This window comes from Oryctolagus cuniculus, chromosome 12, assembly GCF_051225735.1.
Source record: "Oryctolagus cuniculus isolate XC-2025 breed Fujian yellow rabbit chromosome 12, ASM5122573v1, whole genome shotgun sequence".
Classification (NCBI taxonomy): Eukaryota; Metazoa; Chordata; class Mammalia; order Lagomorpha; family Leporidae; genus Oryctolagus; species Oryctolagus cuniculus.
In genome coordinates, this window is record NC_142878.1 from 13,965,922 (window position 1) to 13,985,274 (window position 19,353).

The following is a 19,353-nucleotide window of genomic DNA, read 5'->3' on the forward strand; positions in this document are numbered from 1 at the left end:
GACCGGTCACTGATGTTAGTGTGTCCGTGCAGGGTGGAGAGAAGTATCCTTCTGCTGAGGACTCGAGGCCCTACAAGATGGTAGAATTCAAACTGCCCTTGGTGAGCGGGAAGTTCCTGGATCTCTGAGGACGGTAAGCATGGCCAAGACCAGCACTGGGGACAAAGGCATAGCACTTGACAGCCCCACAGACACCTGAATGCTTGCTGGAGCCTTAGGCCACGCCTGGGCCACACCTCTGCATTGGACCACCTGTCCTCCTTGTGCTGCAGTGTGTCCCTGGACTCTGCGGGGCTGCAGAGGTGGTTGGTGGATCAGCTGACGAAGCACCAGGCCTTTAGTGTTGAGGACCCCACCCATTGGCATGTGCTTGGATTGATGATGACTCCCCCATAAACATTCCTTGGAAAAGCTGAACAAAATGAGTGAGAACTCACAACCGTCGTTCTCATCGTGACTGAGGTCCAGCACATTGCCTCTGGCAGGGACTATGGCAGTGAGGGCCCACGTCCAGGTAGCGGTTCTCTCCACAACCCGGGGTGTGCCTAAGGTGAAAGGTCCATTTGAGTGGAGTCAGCAATTTGATCCCTCAGTTGTCCAATCTGGGGAGCAGAGTGCCTGGTGCAGTGATCCTGGGAGTTTGCGTGATGGCTCCCCATGTGGGGAGCAGTGGGTAAGAATGAAGCAGGTTGTCAGGGTTCCGATTGTGTGCATTTAGGTGGAGCTAAGTATTTACCTCGAGTGTCTGCTGGGTGTGGCCCAGGCCCTGGTTGCCTGTTCAGTGGGTCCTGGGACCAAGTCCTCCTCTTCTTGGCCAACAGGTGACGCGAAGCCTGGGCACCTGGTTAGCATTAAGTTTCTCAGCTAGTGCTCTGATGTGGCAGTAGAGTTCTGCAGGGTTCTAAACAGTTCAGACATGCCCTTGAGTGTGGCATTGACACTTGGCGGTAGTGCCTGTGTGACCTGGTGGTAAGAGTCAACCTGGCAGGAATTTGTGCTGCCTTCCTTGGGCGTGTCCTGCACAGAGTAAAGTGGCTCTTGGGCTGGGTGCAAAGGAAATGACAGGGACAATGGGATGGGTTTTTTCCGAGGACACCCCGGTGAGCATGGTTGCTGTGAGTTCTCTGGGCGGGGCAAAAGGGTATTCCTTGGATCACCCAGGATGAGCCCCAGTAATGTCATATTTTGATCATGCAGTAGAGGTTGTGCACACGTCTGGTGCAGTTTTGTAGGTAGTTGGTGGGAGGGATAACAGGCGAGCAATCTTCCAGAATCCCTTTGCTGAGGGTGTGAATGCAGCTTCATCTGTTGTACTCAAGACTGTGGATGAAGCAGGTTTGCAGGTCTTTGTCACAAAGGATACGGTACTGTGCTTCTCCTTTTTGAAATGGACAAATGCCCTTCAGCTGGGCTTCCAACGCAGGACCGCTGATGTGATGCTGTAAACTCCGGAGAATTAGGTTCTCACACATGGGGGCTTCCCTCAGCTTGCAACAGCAGTACTGGACACTTCAGGGTCTATAATTCATGCCCCTAGCTCCTGTGCCTGTAATCCCAGAGCCTGAGCCCAGATTGTCATGGCCAGCAGAGAAACCTCAATGTCTAATGGGGTTGAAAGTTGTTTTTCTAGGTTACTTGCTGTACCCTGGGGCCTGAGACTAATCTGTTGCCTGAACTCACCTTGTCTTGGGCAACTGGTTCATGGGTCCAGGGACATAAAGCTGTCAATTTTCCCTGGTCCGGTGGTGCTCACTTGTGCCGCTTGTGGGTAGTGTAGTGGTCTGGGTTGGCAGGTGTGAGGCTGAATCTTCGGTGGGTTTGAGGGCTGGTAGCATGCTCCCCTGAGCCATACCTCTGCAGTGGTTGCCTTCCTGCCTGCGCTGGGGCATATCCCTGGACTCTACGCGGTGCAAAGATGGTTAGACTGAGCAGCTGACGAAGCACCAGGCCTTCAGTGTTGAGGGCCCTACACCTTGGCATGTGCTTGGATCGATGATGACTCCCTCATAAACATTCCTTGGAAAAGCTGAACAAAATGAGTGAGAACTCACAACCGTCATTCTCATCGTGACTGAGGTCCAGCACATTGCCTCTGGCAGGGCTGTAGCAGTGAGAGCCCACATCCAGAATTATTTTTCCTGCCACCACACAGTGTTGTTGAAATCCAAGCGTCAGATGTGGGATCATAATAACAAGATATATCTGTTGGCTTTTCCTGGGCTTTAGAGTGCTGGGTGCAGGAGTGCTGTGAGTTTGCATGGTGGCTCCCCACGTGGGAAGGAGCAGTGAAGAATGCATCAGAGTGTGCAAAGGTCCAGTTGTGTAGATTTGCACAGGTCCAAGTGTTTACCTTGTTTTTGGCCCATTAGACCAGAACCCTGGTTGCTGTGTGTCTTTTCCATTATTCAGTTTTACTCTTATTCACCACCAGGAGTCATTTTCTGCCCCTTTGCCAGTGTGAGGTCTCTTTCTCTCTCTCTCTCTCTCTCTCTCTCTCTCTCTTTTTGACAGGCATAGTTAGACAGTGAGAGAGAGAGAGAGAGAAAGGTCTTCCTTTTCCATTGGTTCACCCCGCAAGTGGCCACTACGGCCAGCACGCTGTGCCGATCCGAAGCCAGGATCCAGGTGCTTCCTCCTGGTCTCCCATGCGGGTGCAGGGCCCAAGGACCTGGGCCATCCTCCACTGCACTCCCGGGCCGCAGCAGAGAGCTGGCCTGGAAGAGGAGCCTCCGGAACAGAATCTGGCGCCCCACCCGGGACTAGAACCTGGGGTACTGGCGCTGCAGGCAGAGCATTAGCTTAGTGAGCCATGGCAGCAGCCCGTGTGAGGTCTCTTGAGCTGGAGGTATGTCGTGCTGGGAGAGCCCTGCTTGTTGCCGAAGGGCTCGGTCATATCCTTGAGTTAGGCATTGGGACTTTGTGGTAGTGTGTGTTACCTGATGGTGGACCTCAGCCTGGCATGCATGTAGTGCTTCCTTCCCCCAGGAGAGTGTTTCACAGAGATGTAGCTACTCACGGGCTTGGTGTGAAGGAAGTGACAGGAACAATGCCCTTGGTTGGCTCTGAGTGTCCATGGTTCCTCTGACTTCTTGTGACTGGTCAATGGGTACTCTGAGCTACCCTCCAGGATGATCCCCAGGAATGCCGGAACCTGGTGATGATGATGGTGCTCACATTCCCCCAGTGACAGGTACGTTTGTGTGTGCCCAGGTGCGCAAATCTTTCAGGATCCCTTTGCTGAGTTTATGAGGACAGCATATTCTGTTTCACTCTTGACCGTAGATGAATAAGGTTTCCAGGCCTGTCCCAGGAAGGCCAATGTCCTAGGCTTCTTCTTTTAGAAATGGACCTCCCCCTGTGCCTCCAACACAGGACCGTTGAAGTGGCACTGGAAACCCAAGAGAGTTAGGTCCCCAGGCATGGTGGCTTCCCTCAGCTTGCAGCAGCAACTGCTGGACTCCCTTGGCCTGCTACCCATGACCCTGTCTCTTGTGCCTGTTCTCCCCGTGCCTGAGCCCAGGGTGTCTTGGCCAGTTGAGATGCCTTGGTATCTAGTTGGGTTGGAGGTTATTCCAAACCACTTGCTATACCTTGGTGCTGAGACTATTCAGCTGCCTGAATCTACAGTATCTTGGAAGATGGGTCATCGGGCCAAGGACATCAAGGCTGCAGTTTTCCCATGTGTGATGCTCACAATGCCAGTAATGGGTGGTGCAGACCTGGGAGTGGCAAGTGTGAGGTCAAATTGTTGGCAGGTTTGTGAGCTGATTGAGTGTTTCCTAAGAGCTGAATTCAGATCTGAGGGCATGACAGGGTCAGGGTGATCTGTTGCCTGAATTAGAAAAAGTTTGCTGAGTGTCCATGGCTGACACTGGGTGCATCTAGGTACAAGCTCTGGTGCCCTCTAAGACCTGATAGCCAAAGGTTCACCATTGACACACAGATGAGATGGGGTGATGCAGAAGCACAAGTGGTAGGTTGGTCCTGTTTGTAATGGTGCTCTACCCTTTCCCAGTGCAACACAGAGCACGTGGAGCAGCTGTGAGGAGGTCCCATGTGCGTACTGATATCTAGGGACTCTGCAAAGCGCCCCGTACCTGGGAGAGGTTCCAGGGGGCCAAAGGCCTAACTGTTTCAGGTCCTGTGAGGCAGCAAGTGTCTGCACAAGCAGTCCTTTCTTTCCCTGGAAGCTGTTGAGTGTTTGTGGGGTACCTGTGGACCTTGTCTTTCTGGGCCAGATGTCTGTGCACATCCATGGTTTTGAAAGCCCAGGCCCCCAGCAGAGTGATTTGGCAGGCGAGACCAAAAGCTGTCCAGACAGAGGTTACTGGTGGCATGACCAATAAACCCAGGGGGACACATTCACGCATATACTCTCACTCACAGGTTCCCAGAATTCAGAACTGTGATGAAGGGGTCCGCGCAGGAGAACCTTGTGTACCTGTACTCCCATTCTGGGTAGGCTTGTTTGTGCAAAACAAAGTGTCAGAGATAGAGATTTAGGGGATACTCTGTGGCACGGGACACCACGAGCAGCCTAAGCATGGCAGCTCAGAGCATGGTAGGACACTGATTTTCTCAAATATGCTTCTTGTTTGTGTTTACCTCCCAGGTCCAGTTGTTGATGTTGACGTGGCCAGGGAAGGGCCAGAAGTATTTCTGCTGAGGACTTGAGGCCCTCTAAGGCAGCGGAATTCAAACTGTCCATGTTAGGCAGGAAGTCCCTGTATCTCTGAGGACGGTAAGCATGGCCAAGACCAGCACTGGGGACAAAGCCCATAGCACTTCACAGCCCCACAGACACCTGTATGCTTGCTGCTGCCTTTGGCCATGCCTGGGCCACACCTCTGCAGTTAACCGCCTGTCCTCCTTGTGCTGGGGCTTGTCCCTGGACTCTGCGGGGCTGCAGAGGTGGTTGGGCAGAGCAGCTGATGAAGCACCAGGCCTTTGGTATTGAGGGCCCCACCCCTTGGCATGTGCTTGGATCGATGATGACTCCCCCATAAACATTCCTTGGAAAAGCTGAACAAAATGAGTGAGAACTCACAACCGTCGTTCTCATCGTGACTGAGGTCCAGCACATTGCCTCTGGTAGGTGCGTAGATGTGAGTCCTTTTCCAAAGGTTCAAATTGTGGGCACCATTCCGGGTGTCCATAAAGGGAAATGTGTGACACAAGTGGTACCAGCAACATGATTCCTCAGTTGGCCGTGCCTGGGTAGCAGAGTGTCTGGTGCAATGGTGTTTTCTTTTTTTAGATGTATTTATCTGAGAGTCAGAATTACACATAAAGAGAAGGAGAGGAAGAGTGAGAGAGAGAGGTCTTCTATCTGCTGGTTTACTTCCCAATTGGCCACAACTTCCGGAGCTGTGTCGATCTGATACCAGGAGCCAGGAGCTTCCTCCAGGTCTCTCATGTGGGTGCAGGGCCCAGACTTGAGATATCTTCTACTGCTTTCCCAGGCCATAGCAGAGAGCTGGATTGGAAGTAGAACATCGGTACTTGAACCAGTGCCCATATGGGATGCTTTCACTATAGGTAGTGGCTTTACCTGCTATGCCACAGCACCAACCCTGCAATGCTGTTTTGAGTGGGCATGGTGGTCCCCTAAGTGTGCACGAATGGTGAAGGATGTGGCAGAGCTGTGGTTGCCCAGGGCTATGGAGCCTAGCCCATCCTCAGGTGGCCCTCCTGGGCTGGCTGGATGGGCCTGAGGCCCTGGTTTCCTTAGTGGTCAGTGTCAGGAACTTGTCCTCTTCCTGATATACAGGAGACATGAAGCTAGGTCTCATCCCACATGAGATTTCTAGACCTGGAAGGAAGACCTGGTCTGGCCAGTGGCTCAAGGGGTGGAAGATGGCATGCATCCCCTGCTAATATGGTGTATGCAAGTTGTTTTAGTCTATCATGACCTACTCTCAGGACTTGTCCATGTGGGAATGTAGCTCTGGTTCCCCTTTTTGGGTATTCCACATACAGGGGCATCTCTTGGGCTTTGTGGGAAAGAAATTCCAGGGACAGTGGACTTGGATTGCTCCATGGATAGACCATGGTTGCTGTGACCTCTCTAACCCCAGTAGCAGTTGCTCCATGCAATGGCAGAAGTTACCCATGAAGGAGGCCCAGCTACACAGGTGTGCCCTGGCCAGTTGATGCCTTGTACAAACCCAGGAGACCAAGTATTCCAGGGTTTGTTTGGTGAGGGTGAGAATACTGCAGATTCCTTTGATGAAGAAGGGTTTCAGGCTTATGCCATGAAGTCCTGGGTCCCTGGCCGCTCCTCTTTGAAGCAGCCTTCCTGCTATGTCCAAGCGTCTACTACGGGGCCTTTGATGTGGCACTGGACACTCAGGAGAGCTGCAGCCCTGGGGAATGTTGCTTCCCTCAGCCTCCAGCAGCTTGTGCTGGTTCCCCCTAGGCCTGTAACTCAGGCCCATTTTGGTCAGTGTCTGTTCCCTAGTGATGAGGTCTGGGAAGTATTGCCCCTTTGAAATACCTCCTTGTGTTGGAGGTTCTTTCAGAGTACATGGTCTACCCTAGGGTGCTGAGAGATTTCAGCTGGCTGAGCCCCAAAGTCTTGTGCTTGAATGGGCCATGGGGAAAGGGATGGCAAGGTTGTCCTAGGGAAGGCACCTACGTATGCTGCTCGTGGTGAGTGCAGGCTTCTTCACGGTCAGGTTCCCCAGCGTTATCTTGATGCTGCTCAGGGTTGTGGGGTGACATGTATGAGGCTGACCCTTGGGCAGGTATCCTGGAGATTGCAAGTTCCTTTAGAGGTGACTATGGAAGGCCTGAGGGTGTGGCAGAATCAGGCCCAGAATTGATCCACCCGCATTGCAGGGGAAGCTCTCTGAGAGTATGTGCCTGGCCCATCATGGCAAAGCCCCTTGTGCCTCTGAGGCCCTCTTGGACAACAGAGGGACATTGAAACCAACCTGAAAGGTGGAGGTGCACAAGTGCAAGTGCCAGGTGGGCTACTTGGGCCAGGGCCCTCCCGCCATTGGTGGTGTGCAGCAAAGAACCCTGTAGGCAGCCCTAGATGGCATCCCTTGCCCAAGTTTGGCGCCTGGGATTCTAAGGGCTTTACTTCTTACAGTGTGTGGTCATGGTTAACATGTTGACTGAATCTGAGCCCCATGTAGCCCAAAGCCTAGATACCAGGCACCACATCCTGAGGAGGAGAGCATAGAGTGCCAGTTCTCAGGTACAAGCTGGTGTTTGTGTCTTTGGGTGGATAATGTTTACAAGCCAACATTGTAGGACTAAATGAAAAAGGAAGCATTGTGGTGGACGGACTCCACCCTATTCTGTAAATCTGGCAGGATGCTCTGAGGGGTGTGGCCACACAAGGGCCTGCTACTCATCAACCTGGGTTCAGGGCCTGCAGCCTATCTTGGATTTGGATTCCCTTGGGCTTGGAGGGAATGTGTTGCTGGGAAAAACCGTGTACTGTGGCTGAGTGGACACAAATGGGTGCAGGTTTCCTGTGTCTTGTCCTGATCTGGCAACTGGAGCTCCCTGGAGTGTGGCATGGGTAAGCAGTGGGCCTCGTGGACGTGCTTCATCTCCTGTTTGTCCTGCTGGGCCCCTCTTTTGGTCATCCCACTGCTAGAGTTCTTGAGATCTTCCTGCTGACTTTGCTTCTAGGTGCTGCAAGGTGACTGCCAAGGCAGACCATCTTGGGCTCACATGCACTTTCCATGGCAGGAAAAAAACTCATGGTGATTGTAGTCATTGGAGGCATGTCCCACCAAGATGACTGGAATCCTATACTTGGTGTATAATGGCCTTGGGAACCAGCCAAAAGTGACCCAAGGGCCTCGCTGCTAGGTGACTACGAGTTGGCTCCTTGGTGTCAGGCTGGAATGACATGTGTTCATGATGAAAGCAAGTGCAGAGTTGTGGTGTGTTGACCAGCACATGGTTAGGTGGACAAGGCATGACACTACCCAAGTTCCATAATTGCCAAACACCATGTTCCTTGTTTTTTTTTTTTTTTGTTTTTTTGTTTTGAGACTAGCATAGGACTCTGGTGACTGAAGGAAATTTCAGCCCACAACACAATGGGGTACAACCACACACATTCCCATGTCAAAAGTCACAGGAAGAACCACAGGGAGTCCCACAGGGAGAACTCTTGTGTGCCAGTGGATCCCTGTCCACACATAGGATCCTTGAATGGAAAGGGGGCTAGGGATAAAGACTTTGGGCTTCTGAAAGGGAGCATTGCGCCATGCCTGGCTATGGATTCGGGCCATGATCTGTACACTGGGTCTCTTGTCTCACATGTGCCCCTGGTCTGTGTGCAATTCTCAGGGGAATTGAGATCAGTGGCATTTCTTCTGGAATGATGCAAGATGTACCCTTGGTTGAGTACTGGAGGCACTGGAGGGCACTGGAATCCCTGTGTCCAGTAGGAAGCTCCATTTCGCTGGAGGTCTGAGGAAGGTAAGCATTCACAGGACCAGAGGCCCTGCAAAACCCCAAGTATTCTGGAGACCTGAGGGACCTGTGTGCTGGCACTCCACTGATGGCCTGCTGGCCTGCACTGCTCTGGCAGATTGCCTGGCCTTCTTTCTCTGAGCCATGGACCTGGTCTCCCCAGGCCCATGAAGGTCTTTGTGGTTGCCAGGCTCTTCCCTAGCCCTGCCACAGTGCTCCTCTCCCAGCATGTGGGCATGTGCTTGGATCGATGATGACTCCTGCAAATACATTCCTTGGAAGCTGAACAAAATGAGTGAGAACCTCATACCGTCGTTCTCATTGTGACTGAGGTCCAGCACGTTGCCCCCAGCCAGGGTCCTACAAGGAGTGGGTCCACGTCCCCAGCCTCTTGTTCCCTCCAGCAGTCAGGTTATCAGGATAGGCAAATCCTGCCACCACACAGGCAAACGGAGCCAGTCCTCCGAGACAGTGCCCAGGCCGGGGAGTGCTTGGTGGGATGGGCATATGTGTGGATGTGGTGTTCTTGCAAGGGGCCTTAGGTCTTGGCAGTGTGCTCACCGAACCTGTGTCCACTGTGGTGTGAGGCCCAGATCCCGGGGACTGTGTCCTTGATTGTTTGAGGGGGAGAGCTTAGAACACCAGTTCTTTGACTGGAGGTGGTGCTTGTATCTATGGTCTGCCTCTGTTGTGAGCCAACAGTGTAGGGCAGGTGGAAACAGGGGCCTTGGTGTGGCCAGATTCCACTCTGTTACAATGCAGGCAGGGTATGCTCAGGGGCGTGGCCAATTAAGGGCCTGCCCTTCAAGTCCTGTATCACCATGCCATGCCTGGCTTTGGATGCAGGCCATGACCTGTACACTGCATTGGTCGTCTTACATGTTTCACTGGTCTGTGTGCACTTGACAGGGGAAATTGATGTTGGTGGCATTTCTTCTGGGATGATGCAAGATGTACTCTTTGTTTAGGACCAGAGGCACTGGAGGGCGCTGGAATCCCTGTGTCCAGTAGGAGGCTCCATTTTGCTGGAGCTCGAGAATGGTAAGCATTTCCAGGCCCAGAGGCCTTGTACCACCCCAAGCAATCTGGAGACCAAAGGGCTTATGTGCTGGCTTGCAGGGCTGCGCTGCTCTGGCAGATTGCCTGGCCTTCTTTCTCTGAGCCATGGACCTGGTCTCCCCAGGCCCATGAAGGTCTTTGTGGTCACCAGGCTCTTCCCTAGCCCGGCCACAGTGCTCCCCTCTCAGCATGTGGGCATGTGCTTGGATCGATGATGACTCCTGCAAATACATTCCTTGGAAGCTGAACAAAATGAGTGAGAACCTCATACCGTCGTTCTCATTGTGACTGAGGTCCAGCACGTTGCCCCCAGCCAGGGTCCTACAAGGAGTGGGTCCACGTCCCCAGCCTCTCGTTCCCTCCAGCAGTCAGGTTATCAGGATAGGCAAATCCTGCCACCACACAGGCAAACGGAGCCAGTCCTCCGAGGCAGTGCCCAGGCCGGGGAGTGCTTGGTGGGATGGGCATATGTGTGGATGTGGTGTTCTTGCGAAGGGCCTTAGGTCTTGGCAGTGTGTTCTCCGAACCTGTGACCACTGTGGTGTGAGGCCTAGATCCCGGGGTCTGTGTCCTTGATTGTCTGAGGGAGAGAGCTTAGAACACCAGTTCTTTGACTGGAGGTGGTGCTTGTATTTATGGGTTGCCACTATTGTGAGCCACGGGAATAGGTCAGGAGGAAACAGGGGGCCTTTTCATTGCCGCACTATGCTGTAGTGCAGGCAGGATATGCTGAGGGATGTGGCTGCACAAGGTCCTGCCCTTCAAGTCCATGTCACAGGATTACAAAATGTGTTGGAATTGGGTTCCCTCAGGTGAGAGGGAAATTATTGCCAGGAAAAATGTCATAGAGTGGTTGCTTGGCACTTGTGCTTTCACGTTTTACAGTTTTTTCCACCTCATGCACAAGGAGCTCTCTAGAATTTTGGGAAATCTTAGAGATGGCTGCTTCTGTGGGTCTTTAAGGTCAGAGTGTACTCTATTGCCTATGTTCCCTGAATACTGTTGGGGATCCCCCATGACTCGCTCTTGCCATGGTGCTTTGCCTTCCAGTCACTATGACCCCAGCCTTGCAATGCTCCAAACTTGCAAATGTGTGGCATGGGTAGCCAGTTTTCCACGGCCAAGTTTCATCTCCCCTTTGTCCTGAAGGGACCCACTTTTGGTCATTGCTCTGCCTGGGTTGTTGAGATCTTCCTCCTCACTTTGCCCCTAGGTGCCCCAGGCAACTGCTGAGGTGGGCTAACTCAAGCCAAGGTGCTGTTGCCCCCGTGCAGGAGAAAATGGGAGTTGTGGACACGGAGCTGTGTCCCAGCCAAGATGATTGGAGTCCTGTACTTAGTGTATAAGGGCCTTGGGGGCCAATCCCATAGGCCTCACTTCAGGCTTACTGTGAGTTGGCTCATTGGTGCTAGGCTGGAGTGGCGTGTGTTTGTGATGAAGGCAAGTGCAAAGCGCCAGGTCATGGTTTGTCAGCCAGCACATGGAGAGGGGGAGAAGTCCTGACAATACCTGAGTAACTTAGTTTCCAAGCACCATCTTCCTTTATGATTTCTTTCTTTTTTTGACAGGCAGAGTTAGAAAGTGAGAGAGAGAGAGAGACAGAGAGAAAGGTTTTCCTTCCGTTGGTTCACCCCCTAAATGACCGCTTCAGCTGGCGCGCTGTGCCGATCTGAAGCCAGGAGCCAGGCGCTTCCTCCTGGTCTCCCATGTGCGTGCAGGGCCCAAGTACTTGGGCCATCCTCCACTGCCTTCGTGGGCCACAGCAGAGAGCTGGACTGGAAGAGGAGCAACCAGGACAGAACTGGCACCCCAACTGGGACTAGAATCCGGAGTGCCAGCAATGCAGGCAGAGGATTAACCTAGTGAGCCGTGGCGCCGGCCAACCTTTATGATTTCTTGAGCTAGCCTGGAGTAGAACCCGGCTGATGGAAGGCAAGTTTGGTCAAGAAGCAGTTGTTAGGGCACTAAAAATGGAGCCTTGTGGCACTGGCCCAGGGTTTCTGAAACCTAATCCAGTCATGGCTTATGTCACCTTCATGTATGTCTCCTGAGGTCCAATGCAGTAATTTATCACAGTAGCAGGTCTGGCCATCAGACTTCCTGAATATCTTTGTGTCTGTCTGTGAGGGTGTGTATACATGTGTTTTGCATGCTGTCACAGGAGGCAGCGGATGTCCCATGGGGAGTCCTGGGCCTAGGTCATCACCTTGAAGAGTGTGAATACACGTCTTGCTGATCGAAGGTGCAGAGATCAAAGGGTTTAAATGAGATGCGCGGGAAGGCAGCCCTGGGAGGTTAAATGCCAGCCCAGGCATCCAGGGACCTCAGCTCCACAACACAATGGGGTACAGCCACACACGTTCCCATGTCAAAAGTCACAGGAAGAACCACAGGGAGTCCCACAGGGAGAACTCTTGTGTGCCAGTGGATCCCTGTCCACACATAGGATCCTTGAATGGAAAGGGGGCTAGGGATGAAGACTTTGGGCTTCTGAAAGGGAGCATTGCGCCATGCCTGGCTATGGATTCGGGCCATGATCTGTGCACTGGGTCTCTTGTCTCACATGTGCCCCTGGTCTGTGTGCAATTCTCAGGGGAGTTGAGATCAGTGGCATTTCTTCTGGAATGATGCAAGATGTACCCTTGGTTGAGTACTGGAGGCACTGGAGGGCACTGGAATCCCTGTGTCCAGTAGGAAGCTCCATTTCGCTGGAGGTCTGAGGAAGGTAAGCATTCACAGGACCAGAGGCCCTGCAAAACCCCAAGTATTCTGGAGACCTGAGGGACCTGTGTGCTGGCACTCCACTGATGGCCTGCTGGCCTACACTGCTCTGGCAGATTGCCTGGCCTTCTTTCTCTGAGCCATGGACCTGGTCTCCCCAGGCCCATGAAGGTCTTTGTGGTTGCCAGGCTCTTCCCTAGCCCAGCCACAGTGCTCCCCTCTCAGCATGTGGGCATGTGCTTGGATCGATGATGACTCCTGCAAATACATTCCTTGGAAGCTGAACAAAATGAGTGAGAACCTCATACCGTCGTTCTCATTGTGACTGAGGTCCAGCACGTTGCCCCCAGCCAGGGTCCTACAAGGAGTGGGTCCACGTCCCCAGCCTCTCGTTCCCTCTAGCAGTCAGGTTATCAAGATAGGCAAATCCTGCCACCACACAGGCAAACGGAGCCAGTCCTCCGAGGCAGTGCCCAGGCCGGGGAGTGCTTGGTGGGATGGGGATATGTGTGGATGTGGTGTTCTTGCAAAGTGCCTATGGTTTGGGATTGTGCTCAACAAACTTGTGCCCACTATGGTGAGAGGCTCAGATCCTGAACACTTTGCCCCTAGGTGCCCCTAGTTGACTACTAATGTGGGCCCTTTCTGGCCAGGGTGGGTTTGACCTGGTGGTGGAGAAAACTCATGATATTCATGAACAGCAGAGCTGTCTCCATACTAAGGTTATTGGAATCTTATACTTGGCCTTTAGGGTCTGGCCTGCTGCGCGTTGCTACTGGGAGTTGACTTGTTGGTGTTAGGCTGGAGTGGCTTGTTTTTGTGATGAAGAGAAGCACAGTGTCATTCACATTGCCATGGTTTGTCCACCAGCATATGATTAGGGGGACAAGGCCTGATAGTACCTGAGTTCCTTAGTTGCCAAGCACAGTGTTCCTTTGAGATTTCCTGTGTGCTAGGCTGGTGTAGGTCCCTGGTGACAGAAGGAAAGCTCCATCAGGAAGCAGTCTTTAAGTTAATAGTGGATGGAGCCTTTGTGGCCCTGTCCCAGGGTTCTTAATCCTGATCTAGTCTTGGCCCATGTCACTTTCATGTGTGTCCCCTGAAGACGAACACAGTGAGTTTCCGGGGTAGCAGTTCTGGCTGGCAGACTTCCTGACATCTTTTTTCTGTCTGGGTGGATGTGTCCACATGTGCTTTGCATGCTGTCTCAGGATGCAGTGGGTGTTCCATGGGGAGTCTATGGCCTCTGTCATTACCTCCAAGGTTGTCCACACGTGTTGTGCTGAAGGAAAGTCCTGACCCTGAGCATCAGTAGTCAAGGGATTTGAATGAGATGCCCCGGAAGGCGGCTCAGGGAGGTTAAATGCTGGTCCAGGGTTCCAGGGACCTCACATTCACAACACAATGGGGTACAACCACACTCATTTCCCTACTTGAAAGTCATGTGGAAAACCACACGGATTCCCAACCAGAGAAGCCTTTTGTGCCAGTGTATCCCTCTTCACACATAAGATCCTTGAATGGGAATGAGGCTGGGGATGAAGACATAAGGCAGGTGAAAAGGGAGCATGTGCCATGGCTGCTATGAATGCAAGCCTTAATCTGCACTGAGTTCATTGTCTCACTTATGCCCCTGGTCTGTGTGCACTTCTCAGGGTCAGTGTCGTGTCTTCAGGGGTGATGCAAGATGTACACTTTGGTGAGGACTGGAGTCACTGGAAGGTGCAGGAATCCCTGTGGCCTATGGTGGGCTCCAGTTCGCTGGAGCTCTGAGGTTAGTAAGCGTTCCCAGGTCCCAGTGCCCCATATCACCCCAAGCATTCAGGATGCCTGAATGACCTGTGTGCTGGGTGGCCACTGATGACCTGCTGGGCTGCACTGCTATGGTGGATTGCCTGGCCTTCTTTCTCTGAGCCATGGACCTGGTCTCCCCAGGCCCCTGATGAGAGCTAGGCTCTCCCCTTGCCCGGCCACAGTGCTCCCCTCCCAGCACATGGGCATGTGCTTGGATTGATGATGACTCCTGCAGATACATTCTTTGGAAGTTGAACAAAATGAGTGAAAACCCCATACCATCATTCTCTTCATTACTGAGGTCCAGCATGCTTCCCCCTGTAGGAACATTAGGGATATTATCCCATGTCTTTTCCCTCACACTCCTTCCAGCCCTCAGGGTATCACTAAAGGCAAATCCTCCCCACCACACAGGTGAACAGACCTGTCCAAGGGCTCTGCCCAGGCCAGTGAGTGCTCGTTGGGATGGTGATACGTGTGTGTGGTGTCCTGGCAAGGAGCCATAGGTTGGTATTTTTGGTTAGGATGCAGGTTAGGGTCTTGCGGTGTGCAGGCCGTGAGCCTATCAATGAATTAGTGACTTTTGTGGACCTGTTCACCAAACCTATGTCCCATGCAACATGCGTCCCAGATCATTGGGACTGTGTTCTTGATCCCTTGAGGAGTAAAACATGGAGTGCAAGTACCCTGACTTAAGGTTGCACTTGTATCTATAGGCTGACAATTGTTGTGACCCATGGTGTAGGGCATAGTGAAACAGGGGGCCTTCTCGTATCCGGATTCCACCCTATGGTATAGTGCAGGAAGGATACACTGAGGGGCCTGGCCATATGAGGGCCTGCCCTTCCTCATGCTGCATCACGGGATTTAACCTGTGTTTGATGGAGGCTCTCAGGCTGAGACGTATGGTCTTTCCAGGAAAAACAGCATACTATGGTTGAGTGCAGACTCACAGATGTGCGTTTTCCAGCTGCAGCACAAGGAGCTCTCTGGAGTTTCTGGGAACCATGGAAGTGGTGCTTTCTGTGTGGGTTTAGGATCAGAGTGTGCTCTGGTGCCTGTGTTCCCTGACCACTATTGGAGAGCTAGGTCTTTGCACTGTGGGACTCAGTGCAGTTGTATGTCCTGGGGTGTGCAGGCCCCTATGGACCTGCTCACTGAACCGAAATCCTGGGGATCACATACTAGATTCCTTGAGGAGGAGAGCATAGGACGCCAGTGCTCAGGGTACAAGTGGTGCTTGTATCTGTGGGTGGCCAGTGGTTGAAACAACAGTGTAGGAAGGGAAGAAACAGGGAACCTTATTGTGGCTGGATTTCATCCTATGCTGTAGTGCAGACAGGATCCTCTGGGGGAGCGTGGTCATAAAAGGAGTTGCCCAACCAAAGCCCAAATCATAAGACTTCAGTGTGTGTTGGATTTCAGGCTCTTGGGCTTGAGGGGAAAGTGTTGTTGGGCAAAATGGCATACCATTGTTGAGTGAACACTCATGGATATGCATTTTCCACATCTTTATCAGCTCCAGCACAAGGAGCTCTCTGGAGTTTCAGAGAACCTTGGGGATGGCGCTTTCTGTGGGGACTTTACAGCCATAGTGTGCTCTGTTGTCTACATTCCCTGACCACTGTTGGAGAGCCCCCATGAGTGGCTCTTGCCATTATCCTTTGCCCTCCATGGCACTAGGAGCCTGACCTCCCCATGCTTCCAAACTTGCAAATACATGGCATAGATTGCCAGTGTGCCTTGTGGTCAAGTTTCAACATTACTTTGTCCTGCATGCACCCTTTTTGATCATCTCACTGCCGGGATTGTGGAGATCTTCTTTGTTACTTTGGCCCTACATTTCCCATGTTGACTGCCAAGTATATCATCTTGGGCCAGCCTGTGCTTGCCCTGGCACAGGAGAAATTTCAAGGTGGTCATGTTGAGCAGATCCGCGTCCCAACCAAAGTGATTACAGTCTTGTACGTGGTATATAAAGGCCTTGGAGGCCAAGCCTACTGGGCCCTACTGCTAAGCAATGTGAGTTGGTTCACTGGTTCTGGGTTAGAGTGGCTTGTACCTGTGGCATTGGCAATCATAGTGTCATGGTTTATCGGCTGGCACATGGTTAGGTTCCATATTTGCCAAAGACCAAGTTACTGGGGGTTACTGTGTGCCAGCCCAGCGTGGGGCCTCAGTGACAGCAATTAATCTTGGTCAGGAAGCAGTCATTTGGGCACAAAGAGGATGAGTCTTTTTAGCCCTAGCCCAGGGTGACCAAAACCTATCTCCAGGCTTGGCTCCTGTCCTTTCCATGTGTGTGGCCTGATGTTTGAAGGCAGTGTACTTGATGGGGTAGCAGGACCAGGGGGAAGACCTCCTGACTGCATCACTGGCCCTTTGAGAAACAGCATTTCCACACATGCCTTGCATGCTGTCAAGGGAGGCAACTACTGTTCCATGGGGAGCCCTTGGGCTTTGTCATCACCCAGAAGGGTGTCAAATGTGTCCTGCTGAAGGAAGGTTCTGAGCCTTGGCAATGGGGGCTTAAGGGGTGAGAATGAGAGGTGCCCAGGATGGCAGCCCTGGGAGGTCAGATGCCAGCCCAGGTGGCCAGGGGCCTTACCCTCACAACACAAAGGGGTACACCCACAGGCTTTCCCAAGCAGAAATCCTGGAAAAATACCCAGAGTCCCACCCAAAGAATCCTTGTGTGCCAGTGGTCCCCTCTTCACATGTACAGTCTGTGACTGTTAACCATGTAGGGCAGACATAGGGCATGTGAGAGGGAGCATGGTGCCGTGGCTAGTACGGACAGTGGTGGTGACTTGTGTAGCAGGTTCATCATCTCATGTTCATCCCTGGTCTGTGTGCAGTTCTCAGGGGGATTTGTAGCCTACAGTGTGGATCCAGCGAAGACACAAGATCTACACTTCTCCTGAGGACTAGAAGCACTCGGAAGTGGTGGAATCCCTATGGCCTGTAGAGGGCTCCATGTCTCTGGAGCTATGAGGACGGTAAGCATTCCAGGCCCAGAAGCCCTACACTACCCCAATCATTCTGGAGACCTGAAAGGCCTATATGCTGGCCCACCACTGATAGCCTGCTGGGCTGCACTGTGCTCACTGGCTCCCCCCCCCCCCCCCCCCCCGCCAAGCATGTGGACAAGTGCTTGGGCTGATGATGACTCCTGCAAATACATTCCTTCATAGCTGAACAAAATGAGTGAAAACCCTATACTGTCTTTCTCATCACGACTAAGGTCCAGCATGTTGTCCCCAGCTAGGGATGTTAGGGGTATGGGTCCACGTCCCCTGCCTCATGTTCCATCCAGCAGTCAGAATATCAATAAAAGCAAATCCTGCCACCACATAGGCAAATGGAACTGTCCTCCAAGGACTCTGCCCAGGCAGGGGAGTGCTCCATGGGATGGTGATATATGTGGATGTGATGTCCTTATAAGGAGCCATAGGTCTTGGCATTGTAGTAGAGGGTGCAAGTGGGTGTCCTTCAGTGTGCAGGCCATGTGCTTTGCAATGGTTGGCCCCTGTGGATCTGATCACTGAACCTGTGCCCAATGTGGCCTGAGGCCCAGATCCTTGGGACTGTGTCCTTATTTCCCTGAGGAGGAAATTTTAGAATGCCAGTGACCAGACTTGAGGTGGTGCTTGTATCTTTGGGCTGCCAATATTTGTGAGCCAACAGGAAACGGGGCTTTTTGTGGCCAGATTCCACCCTATGCTGTAATGCAGATAGAATATGCTGAGGGACATGGCCATACAAGGACCTGCCCTTATCATGGAATAGCAACATGTGTTGATTTGGGAGTCCTCAGACTCGGAGGTAAAATCTTGCCAGGAAACGTGGATGAGTGGTTACTCATGGTACTCATAGATGTGCATTTTCTGCATCTTTTACAGCTCTAACACAAGGAGCTCTCTGGAGTTTCAGGGAACCTTTGAATGGCACTTTCTATGAGGCTTTAAGGTCAGAATGTGCTCTACTGCCCATGTGCCCATGACCTGTGCACCAGAATCTGTCTCACATGTGCCCCTGGTCTGTGTGCATTTCTCAGGGGGAGTCGAGGCTGGCAATATATCTTCTGGGATGAAGTAAGATGTACGCTTCTCTTGAGGACCAGAGGCACTGGAGGGCGCTGGAATCCCTGTGGCCTGTGGTGGGCTCTATTTCTTGGATTTCTGAGGATGGTAAGCATTCCCATGCCATAGGCCCTGCAGCACCCCAAGCATTCTCAAGAACTGAAAGACCTATATGCTGGCCCTCCACTGATGGCCTGCTGGCCTGCACTGCTCTGGCAGATTGCCTTGCCTTCTTTCTCTGAGCCATGGACCTGGTCTCCCCAGGCCCATGAAGGTCTTTGTGGTCGCCAGGCTCTTCCCTAGCCCTGCCACAGTGCTCCCCTCCCAGCATGTGGGCATGTGCTTGGATCGATGATGACTCCCACAAATACATTCCTTGGAAGCTGAACAAAATGAGTGAGAACCTCATACCGTCGTTCTCATCGTGACTGAGGTCCAGCACGTTGCCCCCAGCCAGGGTCCTACGAGGAGTGGGCCCACATCCCCAGCTTCTCGTTCCCTCTAGCAGTCAGGTTATCAAGATAGGCAAATCCTGCCACCACACAGGCAAACGGAGCCAGTCCTCCGAGGCAGTGCCCAGGCCGGGGAGTGCTTGGTGAGACAGTCATATATGAGCATGTGTGGCATCCTTGCAAGGAGCTATAGGTCTTGGCATTGTGGGAGAGAGTGCAGGTGGATGTCCTGCGGTGTGCAGGTAGTGGGCTTGACAATGGATGACCTCTGTGGAGCTGTTCATCAAGCCTTTGCCCCATGCCGCCTGATACCAGGATCCCTAGGACTTTGTCCTTGATTCCCTAAGGAGGAGAGCAAAGAATGCAAGTGCCCAGACTTGAGGTGGTGCTTGTATCTGTCTTTTGCCAATGGTTCTGAGACAGCAGTGTAGGGCAAGTGGAAACAGGGGCCTTGGTGTGGCCAGATTCCACTCTACGCTGTAGTGTAGGCAGGATGCACTGAGGTGTGTGGCCATGCAAGGGCCTGCCCTTCCACATCCCACATCACAGTTTTGTAACCTGTTTTGGATTTGGGGCCCCTCAAGCTCAGAGGGAAAATCTTGCCAGGAAAAATGGCATACCATGGTTTTTGGACACTCATGAGTATGTGTTTTCCACATCTTTTCCAGCTCCAGCATAAGCAGCTATGTTGTAGTTCAGGCAGCATACACTGAGGGTCCTGGCCATACAAAAGGCCTGCCCCTCCTGTTCCCATGACATGGGACTGCAGCATTTGTTGGATTTGTGGTTCCTCTGGCTGAGAG

At 52.6% G+C, this 19,353-nt stretch overlaps 10 non-coding genes across 59 annotated transcripts in view; all 10 read left to right on the top strand.

The window, feature by feature from the left end:
* The window catches only part of LOC149122944 (uncharacterized), a 104,538-nt gene that overhangs the window by 51,990 nt on the left and 33,195 nt on the right, over positions 1-19,353 (top strand). For 19 of the 50 annotated variants that reach the window (XR_016217231.1, XR_016217222.1, XR_016217226.1 and 16 more), the window contains 9 exons: positions 33-133; positions 4,613-4,741; positions 8,317-8,448; positions 9,411-9,483; positions 12,095-12,226; positions 13,878-13,996; positions 16,875-17,015; positions 17,919-17,985; positions 18,074-18,206. This is a non-coding gene — a transcript (uncharacterized LOC149122944). Of the gene's footprint in view, positions 1-32; positions 134-4,612; positions 4,742-4,976; positions 5,096-8,316; positions 8,449-9,410; positions 9,484-12,094; positions 12,227-13,877; positions 13,997-16,874; positions 17,016-17,918; positions 17,986-18,073; positions 18,207-19,353 lie in introns of those variants that run through there. The other 31 variants (XR_016217244.1, XR_016217237.1, XR_016217248.1 and 28 more) reach the window with 10 other exon arrangements.
* LOC127484007 (small nucleolar RNA SNORD116) lies at positions 373-466 on the top strand. Its single transcript, XR_007910790.1, has one exon. It is a non-coding gene; the product is annotated as a small nucleolar RNA SNORD116 (small nucleolar RNA).
* On the top strand, positions 1,987-2,080 carry LOC127483992 (small nucleolar RNA SNORD116). The gene has a single exon (XR_007910775.1). It is a non-coding gene; the product is annotated as a small nucleolar RNA SNORD116 (small nucleolar RNA).
* Positions 4,983-5,076, top strand: LOC127483994 (small nucleolar RNA SNORD116). Its single transcript, XR_007910777.1, has one exon. It is a non-coding gene; the product is annotated as a small nucleolar RNA SNORD116 (small nucleolar RNA).
* On the top strand, positions 8,687-8,778 carry LOC127484012 (small nucleolar RNA SNORD116). The gene has a single exon (XR_007910795.1). It is a non-coding gene; the product is annotated as a small nucleolar RNA SNORD116 (small nucleolar RNA).
* On the top strand, positions 9,707-9,798 carry LOC127484011 (small nucleolar RNA SNORD116). Its single transcript, XR_007910794.1, has one exon. It is a non-coding gene; the product is annotated as a small nucleolar RNA SNORD116 (small nucleolar RNA).
* LOC127484010 (small nucleolar RNA SNORD116) lies at positions 12,465-12,556 on the top strand. The gene has a single exon (XR_007910793.1). It is a non-coding gene; the product is annotated as a small nucleolar RNA SNORD116 (small nucleolar RNA).
* On the top strand, positions 14,230-14,321 carry LOC127484017 (small nucleolar RNA SNORD116). The gene has a single exon (XR_007910800.1). It is a non-coding gene; the product is annotated as a small nucleolar RNA SNORD116 (small nucleolar RNA).
* LOC127484019 (small nucleolar RNA SNORD116) lies at positions 17,173-17,264 on the top strand. The gene has a single exon (XR_007910802.1). It is a non-coding gene; the product is annotated as a small nucleolar RNA SNORD116 (small nucleolar RNA).
* On the top strand, positions 18,444-18,535 carry LOC127484008 (small nucleolar RNA SNORD116). The gene has a single exon (XR_007910791.1). It is a non-coding gene; the product is annotated as a small nucleolar RNA SNORD116 (small nucleolar RNA).